Here is a 23445-nt window from a genome sequence, read left to right as displayed (position 1 = left end):
CACTCGAAGACCATTGGTGATCCCCAAGTGAACCACTACTCAAATCACACATCCAATCAGTTAGCGGAAGACTCAATATGAATTTAAAAGATATTCACTTAAAAACAAATCCCAAATCAACTCCATGTCAAATAATAGTTTTTCAAGAACAAGTTTAAAAACTAAAACACTTACTCCACACCATCACTATCTGTGTATAAAGACTCTATCACTATCAAGAAAGTGCAAATCACAAATCTATGGCTACCCAAAATAAAATACTCAAAGTAAAGATGAAAATAACGTGATCCCTTCGGAAAGCAAGGGGGTCTCACTACTATCAGGAAAGAAGTAGATCTTCAACGAAGCGCTTGTTGATAATCTTTAGTACCTATCTCTGCATCATGAAATGGTGTAGGTTCAAATGAATGTCAGTACATGGAATGTACGAGTATGTAATATAGCAGAATGAAATATGTATAAGCTAGAATAACATTAACTCAAGTAACTTAATCAAGAGTAAATAACTTTATCAGGATGTCATACGTCTAAAATAAGAGTAAGATTTGGACAGATACCAATCATATATAATATAATCCAATCAAATCAGAGTACTATAAGGACCTATATGGGAGTTTTTCTTATCCGACAACCATTATTTACGATCAACAACCATCATTTATAATCTAGTGATAGTACAACAAGATGATGTTGTTGCCACATCCGTTCGATACCTTTCCATGGTAAGAATGAATCAACCAATCATGGATCCAAAACCATTCAAGTCCTATCATGGCAAGACAATAATTTAGGAAACATCTGACTTAATGGTTCAATCCTCTCCTACGTTTGGTGACGTAGTTATTGGGCATGAGTTATTACTTACTCTTATTCAATTCGGTGCTCCATACTCCTCCCAACACTCAAAACTCATAAGACAATCAATCCAATAAAACCAAATTAATAAGTCTCAATTGGACTTTATTAGTTCATCAGTTCTATCAAATTGCGTCTTTCGATAAATCAATTTCCCAATTACTCCCAAACATTTGTTTACGAGAAGTTTGGAAAATCATTTATAACAACATTTAGTTGAGACTATTCACATGGTTCAATTACGAAAACATAAAGGACTATCAAGTTCATTAATAATATCATCATGCTCACATCTCAATCATAATCAAGCATTCACAAATTCAAGGCTCTAGACTTAATCCTTAGACTATACATTTAATATCCATAATCATGGTATTAGGGTTTATGAAATAGGTACATCAAATCATTTGTTCAAGAAACTAGTTCGAGGAAAAGCATTAATTTCTCAATAATCACTAAAACATATAAAGTTTAAGAAATAAATTCTAAAGAAATACAATCATGGGAACTCAATCACAATCAATCTATCACAATCATAGGGACATGGAGGAACAAATTTCATGTTTTAGTCTGCCTTACATACCTAGACTCGAAGAACAATCAAAAATTTGAAGACCTCACTTGAAGAACTTGAATCCTAGCCCTCTTTCTCTTCTCCAATTCCTGCTCTCAAAATAATATAAGTGATAATGAGAGATTTTGGCATTTACGATATTGATAAGGAACTTAAAATATTCCAAAATATTAGGCTTTTGATTTGGGAAAGGTGGAAAAAGATGAGAATTCTCCTTATTAAAACAATCTCTGACGGTCTACGAGTCATCCTTATGAGTCGTAGGGTATTTGATGAGTCTTTGGAGTCTACTTGTAGGACTGGGCTAGAAAAAGGTAATGGTCTACGACTTAGTTCTATGAGTCGTAAAAAACTCGATGAGTCATAGACACGACTCATCTTCTAGATCTCTTAAAATCTAAGAAAAATGAGTCTCTAAACTTTTTGATGAGTCATCGACTCTACTCGTAAAAGTGACATTCAAGTTCTAGATTTGGGTAAGTGTTAGGGGGTTCTACAAGTTATCTCTACAACTTGTAGAAACTACTATGATTTGTAACGTCAGTCATAGGGTGGCTTCTCAAAATTCAAAATTTTTATCAAGTGTTGGGAAGGTCTATGATTCATCCCTTTGACTCATAGAACTCTCTATGAATCATAGATAACACTCGTGGTCTATAAGGGTTAGTCCATTTCATCAACTTTTCTCATGGTGTTCGGACTTCGTCTAGGCTAGAATAACATAGGGTATTATAGTGATGTTTATAGACTAGATCATTTGGGTGTTCGCTTGGTTGATTCCAAAGATGGTGGTGTTTTTAAGCAAAATGGTTCTGAATCATCCCTTGTGTTAGATGTTAAGGCAGAGCAAGATAATAATTTAATTTTTGTTGAGTTGAAGAAAGCGATTGCCAAAAAAGCCATTGAGACTTTTTCTCAAGAGTGGGATGGTGTACTTTGGTACCAAGATCGATTATGTATTTTCAATGTTGATGGCTTGAGGGAAATAACATTATCTGAAGTTCATAATTCATGGTATTTTATTCATTTAGGATCCACAAAAATGTATCGATATTTGAGGGAGGTGTATTGGTAGAGCAGCATGAAGAAGGATATTGCAGAGTTTGTGGCTAAGTTTTTAAATTTTCAACAAATCAAGGTTGGGCATCAAAAACCATGACGTTTAGCTCAATACATTGAGATTTCTATGCAAGTGAGAAGACTTGAATGTGGACTGCATTATAGGTTTTTCTCGTACACGTAGGCAACATGATTCTATTTGGGTTGTTGTTGATCGAATAACTAAGGCCTCATTTGTTTTCATTAAGATTAAGAAGTCTGAATCTGAATGCACATTTGAATCTCAAGATGTAAATTAAGATTAAGACATCTAAATCTAAATGCACATCTGAATATTAAGATGTGTATTAAGATTTAGAAGTTTGAATCTCAATACACATTTGACTATTAAGATGTTACGTTAAGATCTGAATATTAAGTAGTTAAGATTATTTTCTTTCTAAACATCTGAATGTATAAAGATTTTCTTTATTTAAAAAATAATAAATATAAAATTTAAATAAAATACTGAATTGATCTAGTATTATATCAATAAAATATTCTAAAATTTTTATATGATAATTAGTGGTGGTGATGACTAATGATGGTGATTGTATGTGCCAATTTGGGATGGATTCACTAATGATAGTTGTTATGGGTAGTACTATGGTATAGTGGTTGGTACTAGTGATTAATATAGTTATTGTTGGTAAAAATTGATAATTAATAGTGGAAAGATACTGATAACTAATGACAGTGGTGAATGATAATGTGGGTTAGCGATATATAATAATGACTAATGGTGGTGATTATCGATAGTGATTAGTGAATATAATAATGGTTGATGTGATAATTGTTATTGGTGGCTAATGGTGATGATGAATGATTTTTGTGATTGATGTAATTGTGGTTGGACTGAGATGGTGGTTATGGATGTTACGTGGTGGTGATTGGTGATAGTTGTGGTTGGGTTGGGTTGAGAATTATGGTTGTAGATAGTAGGTAGTGATGATTGATAGTTGTTGTGTATGGTGGGTGTAAGTAGATACAGTGACAGTGAACTGTCATAGTTGTAGAAATTTTTAAATAGACATCTTAATAATATTAAGACTTTGTTATAGACCGTATTCATTCAGACCCATTAAGTGGTTGTAAAATAAGAATAACAAACGCACTTAATGATTAAGATCTAGATGATTAAGATTCACACCTTGAAAAAAACACTCTTAATGATTGACATCTGAATGTTTAAGATTTAGACCTTGAAAACAAACGGACTTAATGACTAAGATCTAGATGATTAAGATTAAGACGTTCATTAAGTGCAAACAAATGAGACCTAATTCGATATATTTTCTTCCTACTAAGACTTCTTATTCTGTCGAGGATTATTCTAGGTTTTACATTCGAGAGTTAGTTAGACTTCATGGGATTTTGTAAGACCACTTAAGTTGGAAAGTTGGAACCAAGGAGAAAAGTCTCAAAATTTTGAACCCATCCGTATGAACAAGTCACTCTATGGCTCGTAAGGTTGGGTCGTAGAGCGACCCTTTGAACAAAAGTTGAAGTTTCCCTCAAGGGAGGTTCTACGACCTTCCAGGATGAGTCGTCCACGAGAAGATAGGTCATAGAAACCCCTCATCAACCAAATTTTAGAGGCCTTGTTCAAAGTTTCCGTAAGGCCAAGATGATGACTTGACAGGATGCCTCATAGAAGTAAGGACGGGTCGTAAAGACCACCCTTCACAAAAGTTCAAAGACTTGAATTTTGCAGGTTTTTGGGACCTGCAGGACGAGCACAAAAGATGGGTCATTTTGTAAACCCTGCCTGTTCCCAAACCTTAGAGACTCTATTTTCAAACCTTTTCTCAAACTTTCAAGATGAGTCACTTAGGCGACTCGTCGTTGCCAAGACAGCCCGTATAATAGGGTCCGTAGGGTCAATTTTCCAGAATTAATGAAGGGAAATTGTGCCTTTTCTAAAGTTTGGTTCAATGAACCTAGACACTTTTATGGCCAAGTTCAATCTATAAATACTCTATTCTTCAAAATACCCTCCTATTCAATTCATTCTCTCAAAATTCCTAAGGCAAGAACTCACAAGGTCTCTCGAGGTTTCTCTCCAAATTCAAGCTAGGGTTTTCAGATTTCTTCAAGGTTTATTCTCAATTCTAAGTAACTTCAAGCAAAGTATGTGGGAATTGATTCATGAGTTCCTTTCACCCATGAAGTCCCAAGATTTTTGTTATATCCCACACTTTTGGGCATTCGAAAAGAAAGAAAAATTTTGATTTACAATGAATGACGTTGTGATTTATTTTGTTTATTCTATTTTGTACCGGTGTGATAAAAATTGATGTGTAAATACGAAGGAAGGCTGAGGGTAAAATTGGGAATTTTGGAAATTAGTTTGTGAATTACAAAAATAAGACTTATGGTTTTATTGAGCTCAAATGATAATAGTGATAAGAGAAGTTGAGGCCCAAAAAGAAGAAGTGGCCCAAGTCCATAAAAAAACTAATCTTATATAGCAATTAATCAAGAAGGCCCATTACTTATGTATTATCTATATAAAGATATCATCTACTTACTAGAAACTTCAAGAAAAAAAAAACAAATTCATCAACTAGAGAGAGAGTGAGACTAGGGCCAAAACTAGGGAAAAAAGAGAAGAAAATTTCTAAGTTCTTCAACTTTGATCCAAAAATCTCGTCCTTCTCGAATTCTTGCTAAGTTCAAGGTCCTCTTCAATGTAGTATAATTGGTTAAGCGATAAAACTACGTTGGTGGCAAGTGGAAATTTGAAGAAAAGGGTAAGAATTCTATTATTCTATGTTATGGAAGAAGTGTGTGTGTTGTAAGTGTTAGAATTAAGTAAAAATTATGAATTTTTGATGTATGTGTGTGTGTGTCCATGTGGGGTGATGGTAAGGGGAAGAGGAATTGAATTTTATTTAGCTTGTTAATTGCGTCGTTATGGCGGTTATGATGTAATTAATAGTTTAATGATTCGAGACGACCTTGAAATTAGTTATAAGTTGTTATAAAGAATTATGTGATTTTAGTATAGTTTTTGTGTAATTATGAAAATAGAATTCTAGTATGTGAATTATTGTTATTCTTAATGAATTTGGAAGAAAACAATGCAATTTGGTAGTTTTGTTACGTTCGTAGAAGTTTTGGGTGGATTATGGTTTTGGTGAAATTCTTGTATATTGTATGGAATAATGTTAATTTCTTTTGAATTATGGTTAAGTGGTCTTGAACTAGTAAATGAATATGAAATGTTGATATTAGTTTGAAGGTGTGAAGTTGGAGTAGAAATTGTGGCCTTATATAACAAAAGATAAAAGAGAAAGGAGAAAGAAAAAAGAAGAAGAAGAAGAAAAAAGACTATTAGTGTAAATTGTACTTTGTAGTAATTGTTGATGTTGTTGGTATGCTTGTGGGTATTGTTGTTGATATTCTAGCCGAGTTAAATTCTCAGAAATGTTGAATTTATAGGGAAGGTGCTGCCCAAATTTCTGTAGACAAGTGAGGATTATAAATTGAACTCTTAAAGGTGTATAATTTACATTTGGTAATTGTGACCATTTGTAAATTTTGGAGGAAATGGAATTTGAGTTAGAGTGAGCGTAAGAAGTGGATAAGGTATGTAAGGCTCTTTCTTTTCTTCTTTTGGCATATCCTAAGTATAGTGGGGTGAAATTTGAGCCTCGGGGAAAATTCTGCTCATAGAAAACCGAATTTGAATTTTCTACAAATTCATTCAGTGAAATTGAATTCAAAAACTCTTATATGTTGAAAAGAAAAGTGCAAACATCTGTAACTTCTACTTATGAGATTGGATCATCCTACAACCTTGATAGATGACCCCATAGAACCAAATGTTTAAAATATATGTACTCCGCCTTGGCTTGGCCTGAGGGGGGCCACAAATTCCAAAATTCACCTAATTTGGCCTATCTAGTTTATTCTTGTACGACATAAAGGAATAACTCTTGCCTACGATTTTCCCTACTAAAGAATAATATCTTAATCGTTCCCTTATATTCTAATACCCATTTTGGGGACACCAATATGATTTTAGAAATTCTTTATATCTATATGTGCTGCATTTATTTTTCACTACTCCTACTACTATGACATTATTCGCCGAAACTCGAGTCGGCTTTGTGATCGTGCGCTCTATAATATATTCGATAGTATGATGTGTTACAGGTCCCTAGATCTCGCCATAGGGTCGGGTATCATTTACGGTGTTATGATATGATATGGCATATGATATGTTCTGACGATATGGTACATTGTGATGATATGATATGTTCGGGATTTGTACAAAGACTTGACACCTTTCGGAGTATGATGTGTTGTGGTACCAGCATTGGGGTGGTGACCATGTTCCTGAGCCTTATGCATTCTTTTGTTAATTACATTTTGTATATACGTTTCAGTACAGGTTTTGATGTCCTAATTTAGCAAGTGCTCCTTGTACCTTCCTTTTTGTTATGGGTTGGATTCTTTATACTTCATTCTTTACATACTTGGTACACATTTCGTACTGACCCTCTTTCTTCGGGGGCTACGTTTTATGCCTGCAGATACAAACGTTCAGTATCCATCAGCGTAGGCTACATACCTTCTGCTACTACAGAGTGCTCCTTTGACTCGGAGCCTGCATTTTGGTATATGTCTTTCTGACGTACACACTCCTGTATATTTGACCATTGAATTTTATGTAGTAGCTCGCATGGTCTTAGTTTTCGATTAAAGGTCTTATCCCACACAAGTTCAAGATCAATTTAAGCTATGCTATGTCAAGTTATGAGTTGAAAGTTGAAGTTTTATGATATGCATTGACCAAGAGTTTCTTATGTTTTAAATTGCTTTTAAGTTGTACTCATGTTCATTATGATTGGTCATGCATCTTATGAAATATTGATTCTGTTCTCTTACTTGTCATTCATACTTCACATACTTAGTACATTCAAACTTACTAATGCATATTTTGCCTACATTATCTCATAATGTAGAGACAGACGACACTCACGACTACCCCACTCGTGGCTAGAGTTTTTTTATATCTTCAAGGAGTTGGTGAGTCCTCATTCTACCAAAGACAAGACTTTATTTCATGTTTCTATTGCTTAGACATTTCTTCTATTGCTAGGGTGAGCTAGGAGCTTGTCCTTAGCCCCTGTCGAAGGTTAAACTAGAGGCATGTTTAGATGATGTATTGGTGTAATCTGGTTTGGATTTTACAGAGTTGGGTTTCCCTAAGTCTCTTACCCCACATATGATTACTTTCGCTTATCTATATATTGTTCTTTACTTTATGTATAGAATGAATGCTAATATGGCTTATGGTTAGGTTCCCTTGCATCTCGATCGCCGTGTTACAACTAGGCCCTAGGTCGGGTCGTGACAAACTTGGTATCAAAGCATAAGGTTTAGAAGAGTCCTAGGGAGTCTAACATGCCGCGTTAAGTAGAGTCTTATTCATTGGTGTGAAGTGCGCCACATCCATGAATAGGAGGCTATGAAATATTTTAGGAAAGGTCTCACTTCTTTCATGATCTATGTCGTGCGGTAGAGTAGTTTAGTCTTTTCCCTCTAATGCTTGTTCTTTGAAATTTTCAGAATATGTCTCTATAAAGATACCTCATTAGAAGGAACTTGGTTGAAGATGAGCAACAAGCTCCGAATGACCTTATGAATGATCAAGTTTCCAATGCCGAGTTTTGAGCATCCTTTCAAGTACTTGCTCAAACCATTACGGCTCAAGTGAATGGTGAAGTGGTTGCTCCCATGAATCCAAATGCTAGCATGGCTGCAACAAGGGTTCATGACTTCGTGAGGATGAATCCTCCAGAGTTTTAGAGTTCTAAGGCTAATGAGGATCCCCAAGAATTTGTTGATAGTATCTATAAGATTGTTGAGATCATGGAGATTATCCCGGTTGAAAGGGCGGACTTAGCTATGTACCAATTAAGGGGTGTTGCACAAATTTGGTTTGATCAATGGAAAAGTGAGAGGCCTAGAGAGGTGGAGCCCGTGACTTGGGATGAGTTCAAAAGGGTGTTTCTTGATCATTTATTTCCGCTAGAGTTGAGGGAGGCCAAGGTGCAAGAGTTCATCAACCTCAAGCAAGGTGGTATGAGTGTGAGGGAGTATTCCCTCAAGTTTGCTCAATTTTCAAAATATACTCCATTCTTGGTGGACGACTCAAGAGCTCGTATGAGCAAGTTTGTATTGGGTATGTCAAATATGTTGAGGGCTTGTGTAATTAACTTCAAAGAAAATTGGGATGATCATTTTTTCATTGATTGAGTTTGCTTATAACAACAGTTATCATTCTAGTATCCAAATAGCTCCATTTGAGACTTAATATAGTAGGAGGTGTAGGTCTTATATTGAATGGTTCAGGTTGCTTTGATAGAACCCAAGTTGGTTTTTGAGGCTATGGAGAAATTTAGACTTATTAGAGAAAGGTTGAAGAATGCCTAATGCAAAAAAAAAGTCATATTCGGATGTAAGGAGGAGAGAGCTTGAATTTGATATTGATGATTGTGTTTACTTGAAAATATCACCTATGAAGAATGTGATGCATAAATATAAGAAGGGGAAGCTTAGTCCCTATTATGTAGGCCCATATTAGATTTTAAGGCGCTATGGCAAGGTATCTTATGAGTTGGATTTGCCTTCGGAGTTGGCATCGGTGCACCCTATGTTTCATGTCTCTTTGTTAAAGAAGTGTGTGGGTGATATTACCTCTATTTTACCTTTGGACATCATTGGTGTTAAGGAGAGCCTATCTTATAAAGAGGTTCTGGTTGAGATTTTAGTTCATCAAGTCCAGAAGTTGAGGAATAAAAAAGTTGCATCGGTGAAGGGAACCAACTAGTTGAGGATACTACATGGTAAGCCAAAGCCGCTATGATGTCACGTCATCATCATCTATTTCCTTCTGTTCCAACTTGAGGTATTAAGTTACTTCATGTTCACTCCTTCAAATTCTAGAGTTTTAGACACTCTCATATTTTCGTATGCATATATGTCCATGAAACGAATTTTAAAGTCATATTTTAGCTTGGGGTTGACTACTCATTGATTTTATCTATTTTACTATGTCATTGTATTCATGTTGGGTTGTTAGATCTCTTTCCCTATTCTATTCATTCTAGCTTAAGTCTCATTTGAAGACGAATATTTCTGAGGGAGGGATATTGTAAGATCTCGAAAGTTGAAAAGCCAAGGCAAGAGAAAATACTGCAAAAACGTTGCTGGTGCAACTTCCCACGAGCCAACCTACAGATCGTAGGAAGACCTACGGACCATAGAAAGGCCTCATAGGAAGAGCACTGAGGGGTTAAAATTTGGTTAAGTGTGACCTCACTCTAAGAGGGGTTCTTATAGACCGTGGGAGGTCTTATGATCCGTAGGAAGGACCAGTAGAATAGTTCAGAGATTGAGTAATTGAAGTTTGGAAAAGTTGGCAGGACGAGAGGGTCTTACGACCCGTAGAAGATTTTATGAGCCATAGATAAGACTCACAGGATAGGTCCTAAGGTTTAGGAATTTTGCTAAGTATGGACCCTTTTGACGAAGATGGTCTAAGACTCATAATCCGTTCGACGGCCTATAGACTTGACTCGTAAGTCTGATGTGCAATTTCCAATAGATATTTTTTTGTATACTTAAGTCCTATGAAGGGTTCTACGACCCGTAGGACATGGGTAGTAGGAAGTAGGTTGATATTTACTTGGGCTTCTATAAGTGCATGTTGACAAGCCGTAGAAGGACCTATGGACAGTAGGTCAACTTGATAGTTTTTAGGAAGGGTATTTTGGATTTTTCCCCTTCATTTAACTCCTAAACTATGTCATTTTGGACAATTTTGGACATCCTATAACTACTTAAACCATCAAACTAACCTCATTCCCTCTCATTCATCAAAAAATCCCTCCAAGGCATCAAGTTTTTCTCCCAAGGTTTCCTCTCAAGCTCAAAGATAGAGTTTTCAAGTTCAAGGTCCCCAATCATCTTTGCTTTCTAGGGATTTGATTTTCAGGTATGTGGGAATTCACCAATGGATTCCATTCATCCATTGGGTCCCAAAAGAACTCAATTCTCCCAATTGAGTTTCACCCAATTTCAAAGCGTTTCGTGTCAATTCTTCATAGGTCTTTCTTAATTGATTTTAATTAATATTACTCTTCTATATTATGCAGTAATTTACTATGATACATGATTTTAAATTGATTTCATGTAGACACATGCATTATGCAATGATTTTCAATTATGAACTATGAATTTATGATCATGAACTTATGAAGGATTTATGAATGATTTATGAAAAGCTATGGATTATGGTTCAAGTATGATTTCAAGTACGACTGAATGAATTATGAAAGGGTTTATCACAATACGACTGAAATTATGATGTAGATGCTTAGAAAGGTATGTGTCTGTATGAACAAAGTTATGAAATCATGATTTAAGGAGCTATTCTTATAATGTGATTGGAATGTGTTTGCCTTTTCTAATGTTAATGATTTACTTATTCCATTGGGATTAAATTAGCACTGAGAGGACTTTGTGGTGGAGACTTGGTAAGGGAGTCTCTATTAGCAACCCCTAGTCCCAAACTACATTGCCCCCGTAGGTTATCTTGATTGGTCTAATTAGTGGATCCACATATAGCATATGATGATGATTATGATACGAAGTCTACCTTGGCAAGTAGTCTCTCCCTTCTTGATGTGGGAGTTACATCGGATTCCATGTTATAGCTCACATGGTCTTAAATGTTGGTTAAGGTTAATATCCCACAAAGTAACTATGTTTTCTTATAAGCTCTCAAATTGATGTTTTTGATGTGTGACCTTATTAAATGTTTTCATGATTTACTTCACGCTTTTCAAGATATTTGGTCATGCATCACATGTTCATATTTATTACTTCCTCTTATTCATATTTTATGTAGTAACGCATACTTTTGTTTATATTATCTCATAATGTAGGGTCTGGCTCTCATCCTCCCACACGTGGCTAGTACCGAATTCTCTAGCCGGAGCTTGCTTGCTTGGTGAGTCCTCATATTTTGAGGGCATAATCACTATGTTTTGTTTGATGTTCAAACAACTTTATGTTCATGGTTTGGGTGAGCTAGGGATTTTCCTATGCTCCCATCTAGTTAGTAGAGGTATGTTTGACTAGAAGTATGTTTAAGTTCATTATTGACTATTATGCTCGAATTCTCCTTTTATCGAGATTTCATCTTTTGAGACTTATCTTCCACAAATTTGATTTCATTTTGATAAATTCTTATTTACCTAATATAAGCTATGCTAAGAGGCTTATTTGGATTTTTTTAGGATCGTAAGCATTGTGTCACGGCTAGGGCCTGGCTTGAGTCGTGACTCCAATTTGGTAAGAGTATGATCCTTCTTAGGAATAAGGTTACTCAACAAGTATACAATCAAAAGAATAGAGTATAAGATTAAATATTGATATCATTTTCAGTTAACATTTTCGTTAAAGCTTGACAAGAAAGAAATGGCTTAACAACCCTCCTAAATACAATCATACTTAATTTATTACATTTCAGCCTCGCTCGTATGACAGTAGCTTGTTAATAAATATAAGAAATAAGAAACTCGACAAACAATGACTTTAACCGTCAAATATATTTCAAAATACTACAAATGTGATAACTACATGACAAAAATCAAGGGATAAAATCAGCTAACATCCCAATGTTATTTACATAGGGTCTTCCTAGCAATAAGTAGTAAAAATGACTTATTTGATAGTTTGTAATTTTTTTAGGATTCATGCAATAAGAAGAGAGTTTTGTCTTTAACATACTTTGAATCTGAACTTGAATAACTTGACGTAGATAATCGATTTTCTTTTGATAATTAATAAATCGCTAAAATAGTTTACCCACAAAATTTCTAACCATGTGCGTGTGTAGATATGTATATGTATAGTGAAGAAGAGGAATAGTTAAGAAGAGGAAAGTCTATGTTAGCTACTATTAAGATCAATGAAAAAGCTTCATGGTATATTTATTATGTATAACTTTGAGAGGCGGCACTTCTTTAAAGATAATTGATCACAAAATATTCTAATATAAAAAGTTGCCACATTAATAACAAGCACTACAGATCCTTTATTGTCCACGTGGGTGGGGTTGTGGTGTTAAACACCTAACCTTATTTAATTTATTTAATTAGTTTGGATCTATATCATAGATACATTGGGTATTGTATAGATTTGTGGTAAAATATTTATAATTTTTAAATATGTCATAATTAATAGAAAATTATTTTGAACAAATCCTACCACATATAATAATAATTTCTTGATCTAATAAATTTACTATCTCCATTAAAATGTTACTAATTGATAAAATTCTTATAAAAGTAAATACATATATAAATATGTCGTAACTAAGAATATTTTCATAAAAATTTAAGATATTTTAAAAAATAATAAATATATATTTTTATATATTAGTTAAAATACAATGTTATCAAATCATGTGTAGTGTTACAATAAAACTCTTAAATTTAAGCTCATATACCTTCGATACAGGACGAAGAACAACCGTAAACAATCCGAGGTGTTACATCTTTCAAATAATATATCAATATAAAGTTTAGTAAATATAGTTCAAAGTTATATTCTTCTTTTTTACACAATAAATTTTTTATTTTATTTTACATTAGACTTAAATATTTTGGGATGAGCTAATATTAAAATTTTGAATAAATAAAAATCTATCTTTTAGAACAAATAATAAAAATTAACTAATTAGTAAAAGAATTCAATTTAATTAAAATTAGTTTGAGAGTAATTTTAGATTAAAAGATGAAGGGGGGGGGGGGTATTTTTGAACCAAAAACAAAGATGGGGATATTGTTAGACCAAAAGGTGAATGAAAGGATATTTTGAGTCATTTTCAATAGTTTAGAGATATTCTTGGACCAAAAGGTGAAAGAAAGATATTTTTAAACTATTTCCAATAGATTAGGGGTATTTTTTTTATCCTTTTCCCAAACAAAAAAAAAGTGAAAGCAAAGAAATGGAGAAGAGGGCTCTGGGGTGAGGAGTCAGAAATAACATGGACAAATCATATTTGTGTCTTTCCCACCATAATTTTTTTAGTAAAGTATCCTTTTATGTAATTTTTAATTTAGTATGAAATCAAAATTAGATCAATCATATGAGCTCATATATTAAATAATTTTAAATTAATTTAATAAAGAAGGGCAAAAAATGACCTAACTAGGGTTAAGTTTACTAATGGCCCTTATAAGGGTTGATCTTGATATTTTTTCCCTTTAAAAAAAGTCTTTAAAAAATAATCTTCATTCATTTAATGAAAATTTTTTGGATAAAATTACCTTCCAAACATAATAAAATAAAGGAAGCTTGTATTTTAATAATTGATTAAAACTAAAAAATTTATTAAAAAAAGGAAGCTTGTCTTAGAAGCAATGAAAAAAAAGACAAAAAAATATTGAAAAAAAATTAAAAAGAGAAAAGAAAAATCAATAAATAAAAGGAAAATAAAGAAAGAGAAAAAAATAGAAATTAAAAAATGAAAAAAAGGAAAAAGAAATAAAAGAGCAGAGAAAAAGTAATGAGTAAAAGGAAAATAAAGAAAGAGAAAAATAAAAAAAAATTTAAAAAAAATTGAGGGACAATTGAGCATGGAGAGGTTTAAAAAATATTTAAGGAGTATACTTTGACTCAACTTAAAGTAGAAAATAGGACATTTTCGTAAGATTTCTCATATGAGGGACAAAAAAAGTAAGACCACTACACTTGGGGAAAATTCTATATAATTTCCTGCATAAATTATGGGATTTGGTATAATATTGTCCTTTTATCCACCTTATGAATGTGAGCCTTTAGAAATAAGGGCATTTTTTAGCCAAAAGATTGATGTCACATATATTTATGAATCGAAAAGTGGAGGGAAGTAATTTTATACCAATTCAATTAGTTACGGGGCATTATAGGCTCTTCTCTGTTAATTAAAAGATGATAAAGGAAGACAAAAATGGATAAGTAGGTGTGTCCACCTAGATAACTATATTAAAGAAAAGTAAGTAGGTGCATCACCTAATTAAGGGAAAATTATATGAGATGACAAATATTACTAGTTTATTATTTCATATGGGTGGCGGGTATATTTTGATGAGATTTGATATTGTATAGCGTTTGTATAATTCGTTATACAATTCATAATTTTTGTATAGCGTTTGTATAATTCACTATACAATTCACAATTTTTGTATAGCGTTTGTATATTTCGTCATACAATTCATGTACAGCATTTGTATAATTCGCTATACAATTCACATTGTTTGTATATTTCATTATATAAATAATTTGTGGGTATAGTGTTTGTATAATTCACTACAACTTTTGTATAATTCATTACAACTTTTGTATAATTCGCTACAGCGTTTGTATAATGACAAATTTATGTTTGCCATTATAAGTAATTAAAAAATTTATACCCATATGGAGTAATTATGCTTAAAAGGTTTATCATATATGAAATTTCCCCCCTAATTAAAGCTTATGAGACCCAAAATTAATGGGCCAAATGGACTTGCATTCATTAGTATGGTTAAAGACAAAAAAAGAATTCTTAAAATCTTTTCTACATTATTCCTACTTTATTTATGGAGGCTATTTTTGTAAAGAAATATTATTATTTTTTTGAAACTATGCAATGCATGTTATTTTTAATACATCTAACCAAATATTGCATAAGAAATAATTATATCATAACTAATGCAAACATAACTACTATCAAAATTACTAATATCATATTTAATATTGTTCTTATGCACTCTACTAAACGACTCTTTGCATAAAAGGTCCACCTCCCACAGGTTATATGTTAGGATCGTGATTCAGATATGGTAAAATTTGGTCAAACAATGTTATAATGACAATAATTAAGATGACAATAAGTTGATAGTAACAAAAGTAAATCAAATAAAGATGACACAAATTTAACATGGTCTGATAAGTGTGACCTAGAGGCCGTTTGAATTGGCTTATAAGTTGTTTTCAGCTTTTTTGAGTGTTTGATTGATCAACTTAAAGTCATTTTGTGCTTAAAATAAGCCCCAATAAATAATTGAGTTTATTTGGATGAACGTATTTTAAGCAGTTTATAAGTTGAAAACAGTTTATAAGTCAAAAAAAAGTTGGTCTGCACCTATTTTTTTTTAACTTATAAATTATTTTTAATTTATAAGTTGCTTAAAAATAAGTCAATCCAAACAGGCTACCAGTCCACAGAAATTCCAATTCATTATACCAATAAAAGTACGAAAGTGAGTACAAAATCAGAGATAAAACTCTAATTAACCCAAATATTTCAAGAGAATAACCTCATAAGACAAAATCACTCCAAATAAAGAGTTTACACAAGTATTTTCTAATACTCACACTCTTAAAAATTTAGCGTAAAGAAGTAGCACTATTTAAATGTGCCTATATCAATATGGAGGGACCCTACTAGACCAAAAGAATGACCACATTACATTATTATAAATACAAGTGTTTCTGTGATCCCAAAAATCACTCAGCTTTTCATTTCGATATTTGATAATATTAACATGTATCTATCAGTAGCTTCTCCCTTGCCAAAAATGGTAAATACTTTTTTTTTTCAAGTAGATATAGTATATGCGTTTATGCTTTGAAGCATCAATTTCATTTTATGGTCTCTATGACATCTTCTTTAGATTTTGAATATTTAGTTTATGTGCACTAACCTCCTTCACAGAGGATATAAAGCTTAAAAGCTTAGCTATAAAACAAAGGAAGTTGTCAGAGACGATGCAATGATAATTATCTCAACCTCTTTAGTGACATTTATTATTAGATTCATTCAGTGATAACCTAAGGATAAGAAAGTCGTTTAGGAGATATACGTACCTAATCACACCGAATTTTGTCGAAACGATTTTGACATTAATTTGTCTATAAAGTTATAAATCATAATCTTTACATTATCGTCTTATAAAGTAACAAAACATTCATATAACTTTTCATAGGTTTCATCTTTTGTATTTGCATTCAGAATTTGTGCTTTCTTATTATTTCGTTTTAGCAGGTTTTGGATTAACTTTTGTCAATCATGAGACTTTCAACACATTCATAGCAAGAAGGGCCACTCATGAGCAATTGGTAGATTACCTTTTCCCTTTTCTTGTATATCGTTTAATTTGAATTAGCAGTACATTTTTATCGAGTTTTAAGCTTTATATGTATCCTAACGGTTGAAATTTTTTACGCAAGTCATTTAAAATATAATTATGATTAATTACACTAAGCTTATATCGATTAAAAAAAAAAGAGCAGCCCGGTGCACTAAAGCTCCCGCTATGCGCGGGGTCCGGGGAAGGACCTGACCACAAGGGTCTATTGTACGCAGCCTTGCCTTGCATTTCTGCCAGAGGCTGTTTCCAAGGCTTGAACCCGTGACCTCCTGGTCACATGACTAAGCTTATATCGATTGGCAATTTAAAATAAATAGTAATTAACCTACAACTACAACATGTTAAAATGAAAAAAAAAAACATTTTTTTCATGGTGAGTACATATCCTTTAATTTTTACTGTCTACTTATCAATTTGTTTCCTCACAAAATTCAGAAATTCTATCAAATTATTGATCCCAAACAGTTCTTAATTTCTTCGATTTGATACTTATTATCCAATACTCTGCAACAATTTAGAGATTATTTCAAATAGACTCTCAAATAAAATTATAAGCAAGAAAGTCTCTCTTCTTTTTTCAAAAAAAAATGAAAAGTAGTTTTTATAAAAAAATATTTTTTTATGTTTGATTGCTTAGAAGTATATGCTTCATTTTAATTTGTTTGTCTTATTTTCTTTATAATCTATTACAAAAGGAATATTAGTTTTTATATTTAATCTCCATTTCAAGTTAGTTTGTCTTACTTCCCTATTATTTTGTTTCAAAAAAATGTTTCTTTACTTATTTTGAAACTTTTTAATTTAATTTTCCACATGACACTATTAATACCATAAAATTAAAGATTATTTTGGTACATTTTTACATATCTTTGGTTGAAAACCACATGATTCAAAGATTTTATTTACTTTCTTAACTTTTTCTCAAGTCGAATCAAAAAAATAAATTAAAATGGAGGGAGTAACTCTTTACCTTCAACATCCTACATACCCTGCGTTTCCCTATCATGTGTGTGAATGTGTTTTTTTTTTTGCAGTATGCATTTAAAAAAATTTAACTTGAAATAAAAGGTCATCATGATTCGTTGGTTACAGAAACAAGTAATAGTGTTAGTCAAGTGATGATAAAACTAAATATAACATTATTCAAGGTTTAAATTTTTATCCAACATTCTGTAGGTGAATTTTTTATTTTCTTTTTAAGAATCATTGTGTAACACTATATTCACATAAAATATAAAACTAAATAAGTATTACAAAAGTTCCTACTGTTATTTATGAACAAATTATATAGTATCAATTACTATAATAGTTTTTAATTGCCAATAAATACCACATCTATAGTAATAATAATAAAATTATTCATGTTCAAAGTAACTTTACTAAGTAAAATGAAAATATATATCTATTAAGTGCTGAAGTTTGTATGAAAACTCACATATGAAGTTCAGATGAAAAAAAGGGCCAAAATGCCCAATACACAACCTACCCCTGCCCTGGTCCATTTTAATTTTTGAAAATGTAATTTTGATCCGTCCTGCCTTGTTAGGCATTTGTCTTGCCCCACCCCGTTCTATCCTGCCCCGTCCCACTCCGCCTCAATTGTCATATCAATTTTATTTAATGCATGTGTAGTACAAAGATATTTTCAGTTTGAAGAGTAATCAAATGTAACAGTTCCCTAATAAATACACAAGAATTTTTATGGATTCAAATTATTCATCATTTTTTTCTTTTAGATTGTATTCTCTCAGTAATTGTCTTCCCTGCAAAAAAATTTAAGAAGTTTTTTCTCCCTTCAAATAGAGATAGTAATTAGTTGTAGATATAGGGATCTCATTTCTTGAATGGTTTTTTGGTAAAACTAAAAACTAGAAAATGTGAACATTACAAGGAGGGTGTTTTGATACTTGTGTTATTTAGCTAAGCACATTAAACCCTTATATTTATACTAACTATGTTATTTATTTAACATCTATTAGCTTGAGGACCAAAATCACATATTTTAGTTGATTGAAGATTTAATGTGGTTAGCTAAATAACACAACGATCAAAATCGAAATAAGATAATAACTCAACGAATCAAAACTGCTATTTCCCCCTTTTTATTTATCTTTTTTTATTATAAACTCCTTACCGTCATTCTTTAAACAAATAAAATTTTGTGATATGAGGGAAACCAATACTTCCACAAAACACTCTCTACAATTTGAAGATTATTTCAAATGCACTTTCGATAAGAGGGAAGAAACTCATGTTATTTCTTTTAACACAGTCTTTTTTACATAATAATAATTGATTGTTTGATCGTGAAAAAATGACTTTTGATCTTCTCTCTCTTTTTTCCCTACCAAGTACCTTTTACCCAAACTCTGACTGCCAAATTTGATAGTAATTTTAAGAGTGATACTAGAACGTACATTAGATCAAGTCTGAGTTAGAATTTCAATTTTATAAATTTGGAATTTTAGAATGGTGACTCCAAATGACAATAATTGAGTTTTAAACTTAATTTTATACATACTTTTTGAATTACTTATATTTCAATTGGATAAATATGTGTTCAAATCTATTTTTAATCTATAAAAACTGAATAATTGAAAATCATTTCACAGGAGCAGCACGAAGGAACAACCCTATTTAATGAAGCTGAAGTGAAAAGAAAAGAAACAGAGAAAACACTGACTAAACAGAATCAACAAAAACAAAAATTCCCACCTTTAGTGAATGCCATAAAAACATCAGTCAATAAAAATTTAGCTCCTTTCCATTTTCCTGGTCACAAAAGAGGTATCGCTGCACCATCTTCACTAGTCGATGTTATCGGTATTGGTCCATTTCTTCATGATGCAACTGAGCTCCCAGAGCTTGATAGATTTGGTTATCCAACTGGACCTTTATTAGATGCACAAAAAATGGCTGCTGACCTCTTTGGTGCATCTCAGACATGGTTCTTAGTTTGTGGGACAACTTGTGGGATTTTAGCAGCAATTATGTCAACTTGTTCACCTGGTGATACCTTAATACTTGCAAGAAACTCTCATGTTTCAGCCACTTCAGCAATGATTCTTTGTGGTGCTTCACCAAAGTACATTCTTCCTGAACATAATCTTCAATGGGATATTTCTGGAGGTGTTACTCCTTTACAGGAAACAAAGAGTTTCTAAAATATACCAGTATATTTTAACCTGATATTCTACATGAACTAATAACTCGGGTGAGTTATGCCTAATCTTTGCCTAAGTGATAGAATGGATTAATTTAGTGATTGTTGTCATAATTCAGGTGAAAATGGCTATTGAAGAAGTGCAACTAGAAGGCAAAAAGGCAACCGGAGTTTTTGTTACATCACCAACTTACAATGGAGTATGCAGCAATATTTCTGAGATTTCTCAAATATGTCATTCTCATGGGATTCCTCTAATTGTGGATGAAGCTCATGGTGCTCACTTCAAATTTCATCCTGACATGCCTAAAACTGCTCTTTCTCAAGGAGCAGATGTTGTCATACAATCAACACACAAAGTTTTGTGCTCATTTTCACAATCATCAATGCTACACTTATCCGGGGATCTCATTGATAGAGATAGAGTGCACAAATGTCTTCAATCTTTACAAACCACTAGTCCAAATTGGCTTTTATTAGCTTCCTTAGATGCAATTAGAGATGAATTAAGTAAAAATCCAAACACCCTTTTCAATGAAGTAATGGAACTAGTCCAACAAGTGAAAGAACTAATAAATCACATTCCTGGAGTCTCACTTTTGGATCTATCATGTTTCTCCAATAATTTCACTTTTATGGACCCTTTGAGAATGACAATTGGTATACAAGAACTTGGCTTATCGGGTTTCGAAGCATATGACATGTTATCAACAAGTCATGGAATTGAGCCAGAACTTATTGGGACTCAATCTTTAACATTAGTCATTAGCTTAGGAACAACTAAGGAACATACTCAAAGACTTGTGAATGGATTGAAGTATCTATCAATCAACCTCTTGCAAGAAAAAAGGGATATTATCAAAATGAAGAAGGAAAGAGATCACGGTATAGAAAGGGTGCCATTTGGAGAAGTTTACATGAGTTGTACACCAAGAGAAGCCTTTTTTGCTAAGAAAAATAAAGTGAGTCTTGAAAAAAGTATTGGGGAAGTTTGTGGAGAATTTATTTGCCCTTTTCCACCAGGTATTCCAGTGTTGAACCCAGGTGAAATCATCACAAAGAAAGTTATGGATTATCTCATTCAAGTTAGGGACCAAAGAGCTTTTCTTAAAGGGGTTGCTGATCCTCTACTTAACACTGTGGTTGTTTGTGATTTTTGAGAGATATTATATTTCATGTAAATAAATGAAGAACATGATAAAGCACTCAGTTAAGTAGACCATCCATGCTATATCTGTATAACCATGAATATATAATGAATAAGTTAAAAGCCTTTTGTTTGTTTGTTACAAGTTGATTGATATATATAATTAATATTATAACTCATCACATAATATTGTTTTGGGTGAGTCATGACTGACATCCAATCTCTTGTAATGATTCAGTTTGAGTATAGGATCATTTTTTCCTAAATGATATTTCACATAGATTTAATATGTGATTTATGACTTGAGAAAATAAATATAAGAGTATTGAGAGACACAGATGCATTATGGAGAAGTTAACCAAAAATTAGAGATTTGAAAACTTAAGGTTTGATCAATATTATTTTTTGGGGTCAATGGACTCAAATCGAGGCTTGGAAGTTTCTCTAGGTTTAAATGATGATATAGGATTTCTTGAATAGTTTGGACATGTCCCTAGGGGTTCGGGAGTGATTCAGATTCTTAAGTCAAAAACTAATGCATTTGAAGAGTAAGAGTTGATCACGGTCAAATATGTGTCTAAATGAATCTCAATTGATTAGAGTAATTCTGATTAATTTCTAATGAAAGCTTGTACAATCTGGGATTGATAGACTCCAATAGAGTTGACTTTACTACTTTTCAGTTGATTGGGCCAACTATGGTGGATGTATTGACTACAATTGTACAATTTGGGCTACGACGGTAATTATCTCTCGTATTTGAGAAAATAAAAGGTGATATTTCATTCTTTTATTCTTGTTCTGGATTTCTAATACTAACCTAGTGATTATACTTTAATTATATGGAATTTGAACTATAGAATCATGTGGATCGTGATGATTTAGATGGATAGTTTACCCTAATCCCAATAGGGAACAATCATCGAGTTGTCTTATTTAATGATTTAAAAATTCAATTTTGATTATTTCTTTGATTTCCTTAGCTTATTATTAATGCACTCATGAATTGAATTTCAAATTTGATGTTACACCACGCACTCTTGATCTCGGAACGTCTTCTTAAGTTCCTTAGACACTATCATGTGATCCGGATAAGCTACGACACTATCAAACAACTCTAAGGAAAGAAGATTGTGATACCTCGCGAGAAGGGAGGTTGGAAATAGAGTCATAAGAATCCGGAAAGAGTTGGAGACTAAGAAATGAGTCGTAGGACTCGATTTACCTATGCAAGCCACTAAGTTACGATTCTTATACACTTAAGTTGCTTAAGGATATATCAAGCTTACGTAGTGCGGATTACATAGGCTCTTAAAGTGAGACGGGATTACGAACCCACGAGAAAAATAAATAAATTACGTGGGGCAGCCAATGGAAGGGTGACACATGGCAGCACCTAAGCAAGCAGGTGAACCACCTGCTTGGTGTCAAGTAGGTGACCCACCTGCTTGGGGGAGGTGGGCCCTACTGCCTCATGGCAGCCCCTCCTTGAAAGCATGGATCCGTGTCCCAATAGGGGCTGGACACGTGTCACCCTATGGGGATGGCATGTGTCACTTCCTAAGGAACCATATATATATATGTGTTAATGACTCTTAAGTCATTTGGAGTCCAAAAACATCAGCTAAACATATAGAGAAAACGTGAGAGGAAGAGAGTACTACGGCAGCCATGGTTCAAGAAGAATTAAGGTAAGTTCTTCACTTTTCTTTCGTGAATTAATTATCTATGGTGTTCCCTAAGAACGTGGAGGTCTATATATGTATTTTACAATGTCTACGGAATTAATTCTTCAGCTTGGAACTTGAGAGGAAGCTGAAAGAACAAAGAGAGAAAACAATAAAAACTAGTTAACAAACCCATTTATGGAGGGGACAGTTGTTAGTAATATTGGTATAACTTCTTGTGTATAGCTTCATTTCGGGTGATTCAATATGTTTTGGAAATTTATTTCATAGGTCTATAACTTTCATTTAGACTTTCAAATACAGTTTTGCTTTTAGCTTCTCGAAAAAGGGTGATTAAGTGTAGAGGAGGTACTGCCCAGATTTTGGTTTTGGAAATCTTACACGTATTGTTGTTTGTGTTTTGGGCATATCTTGTTGAAAACAATTGACGTAGGGGTGATTCTAAATTGTATGTGACCCTAAGACACATGTCTATAACTTTCATGAGGAGTTAAATCTTGTTTCCCTCCATTACCCCTTCGAAACGAAGCGATAAGGTAAAACAGTAATTTGTCCAGAATTCACGTTTTGATAGTTTTGAGTGAGTTGTTGCTGCAGGGATATAATGTATTGTTGCAGGGCCTAAATGCATTCTAAAAGGGATGTGTATGCAGCTGGTTTCAGCCACACGACCCCTCGTTTCGTATAGTTAAAGTCGTTACAAAATAAAGGCTACATGC

The 23445-nt window shown here is 32.9% G+C and overlaps 1 pseudogene; it reads left to right on the top strand.

Moving 5' to 3' along the window:
* LOC129892881 (uncharacterized) overlaps positions 1-21199 on the top strand; it is a 32002-nt pseudogene extending 10803 nt beyond the window's left edge.
* Positions 21200-23445: the final 2246 nt, after the last annotated feature.

This window comes from Solanum dulcamara, chromosome 6, assembly GCF_947179165.1.
Source record: "Solanum dulcamara chromosome 6, daSolDulc1.2, whole genome shotgun sequence".
NCBI lineage: Eukaryota > Viridiplantae > Streptophyta > Magnoliopsida > Solanales > Solanaceae > Solanum > Solanum dulcamara.
This window is presented reverse-complemented; position numbering and strand designations above follow the sequence as displayed.